The sequence below is a fragment of the Orycteropus afer genome, unplaced genomic scaffold (assembly GCF_000298275.1).
Source record: "Orycteropus afer afer isolate SDZICR_OR568_19922 unplaced genomic scaffold, OryAfe1.0 scaffold00517, whole genome shotgun sequence".
NCBI classification, from domain to species: Eukaryota; Metazoa; Chordata; class Mammalia; order Tubulidentata; family Orycteropodidae; genus Orycteropus; species Orycteropus afer.
Window position 1 is genome coordinate 1,847,987 of NW_006922104.1, and position 2,557 is coordinate 1,850,543.

Sequence of the window (2,557 nt, forward strand, 5' to 3'; positions counted from 1 at the left end):
TTATTGGTTGCCTGATGTAGGTAACTTTTTGTTTTTCCTGTGCTTCTTTCAGGATTCTTTCTTAGTTTTTGGTTTTGGTGAGTTTGATGATGATGATATGTCTTGGTGATTTTCTTGGGGGTCTACCCTGTTTGGGGTTTGTTGGACTTCTTGAATGGATATATTGTCATCTTTCATCATACCAGGAAAATTCTCTTCCAACAAATCTTCAACAGTTTTCTCAGTGGTTTTATTTGTCTCTTCCTGTTCTGGAATTCTGATGACACATAGGTTATTCCTTTTTATGGTATCCTATGTGGACCTTAGGCTTTCTTCATTTTATTTTGATCCCTCTCCAAAGAAGTATTGAGGTATTTGTCTTCAATCTCATTAATTCTGTCTTCCATTGATTTAGTTCTATTCCTTTGCCCATTCAATGTATTATCTGTTTCTGAAAATTTAGTATTAATTTTCTGGATTTCTGTCTGAGATTTTGTATCATTTCTAACTTTTCATTTATTTTGTCATTTTGTTCTTGTATTGTCTTTTGAAATTGTTCTAGGGTCTTCTCTGTGTTTTCCTCAATTTTTTCAGTTTTTTCCTTGATCTGTCTACCAATTTGTTGAAGGTACCTAAATATAATTCTTTTGAATTCCTTTCAGAGAGTTCCAATGCTGTGTCTTCCTCAGGGATATGTTCTGGGTCTGTATCCTGGTCCTTGTTTCTCCTTCTTTATCTTGCTTCTTTATGTGGACTGTGATGCTCTGTTGTCTCTGAGGCATTGTGACATTTTTGTATTTATATTTAATTGGTGACAGTATATTGGAGTAACTTGTCTGTAATTTTTGTTTTGTTTTGTTTGTATGTTACCTATGTAAGCAGGGTACTATGCTGTGCTTCTCTATTCACTAGTTGGCAGCATTTATACACTCACCACCTGTCTCCTTTCCCATTGTCAGCCTCCCCTATGTCTCTGCTATCCTTGGCAAATGAGGCCTATTCTTATGTCCCTGGAATCCGGATGTAAATGCTGTCACTTTAAAATCTGAAATGGCCACTGCTTGTAAACATTCAAAGTGGCTGTGCCATTGGTCACTTTAAATATTCAAAATGGCTGCTACTTGTAAACACTCAAAATGGCTGTGCCCTCAGTCACTTTAAATATCCAAAATAGCTGTCACTTGTAAACAATCAAAATGGTTATGCCCTCCAAAGTGTCAAAAGTCCACAGCTCTGGTTATCTCTCTCCTTGTTATTTCTCTTCCTAGTCATAGGCCACCAGCGCAGTCATCCCTGAAGGCCTTGGCAACCAGGGCGGATCTTTAGGTCAATTCTCAGGTCTCAACACCACTTGGAAACCTTCAGGCTGTTGGTCCCATCAGAGTAGCTGACAGTCCGCAGCTCTGACCATCTCCATACTCACTGTTTTCATTCAGGTTTTTCTACTGTTGTTGTTGTTGTCATATGCTGTTGAGTCGGACCTGACTCATAGCGACCCCTCCTTGGATTTCCGAGGCAATATCACTACAGAAGTAGATTGCCCCATCTTCCTCCAAGGAGTGGCTGGTGGGTTTGAACTGTCAGCCTTCTGGTTAGCAGTCAAATGCCTTAGCCACTATGCTACCAGAGCTCCCAAGCGGTTTTTCTACTAGTTGGTGCCTAATCCACTTCTGTGTATTTCCTTTCAAAGCCCAGAGCTCCAGGATTATCTTCCTTATCTCTGTCATTTGGTTTTGGTTTTCTTTGTTGAAGAGGGTCTGTGTAGCTTGTCTGTCTATTCCTCCAATTTACTGGAAGTTCCAGGTTTTTTTAAAATGCATTTTATGAAAATATAATTTATGTACGGTGAAATACACAAAACTAAAGTAACATGGGTCAATACATTTTTTTTTTCCTTTGCAGTGTTCCGTCCTCTCCCCTCTCACCCCTGGCAACCAACAAAGAAAGTTTCTCTTCATATATAAACTTTTCCTTGACCCTCCACAACAACGAACTAATACTGTATTTGTCTTTCTGTGATTGACTTATTTCACTAGCATAATGTCCTCCAAGTTCATCAATATTATGCCCATATTATGCAGTGTTTTGCAGAGTCTACATTATTCTTTAATGCTGCATAGCTTCTGTTATGTGTATGTACCATAGTTTGGTCAGCCACTCTTCTGCTGATGGGCACATAGGTTGTTTCCATGTTTTTGCTATTGGAAATAGTACTGCGATGAACATGAGTGTACATATATCTGTTCCTGTCCTGGCTTTCACCTCTCTAGGATATATACCTAATGTATATATGGGATTTCTGGGTCAAATGGTATCTCCAATTCCAGTTTTCTAAGGAATTGCCATGTTGCTTTCCACAGTGGTTGTATCACTTCACAGTCCCACCAACAGTGTATGAGAGTCCTCATCTCTCTACATCCCGCCAGCATTTGTTATTTTCTGTCTTGTTGAACCTTGCCATCAGTGCTGGGGTGAGACAGTATCTCATTGTTGTTTTGATTTGCATCTCTCTGATGGCCAATGATTGTGAGCATCTCTTCATGTATTAGCTGGCCACCTGAATATCCTCCTTGGTGAA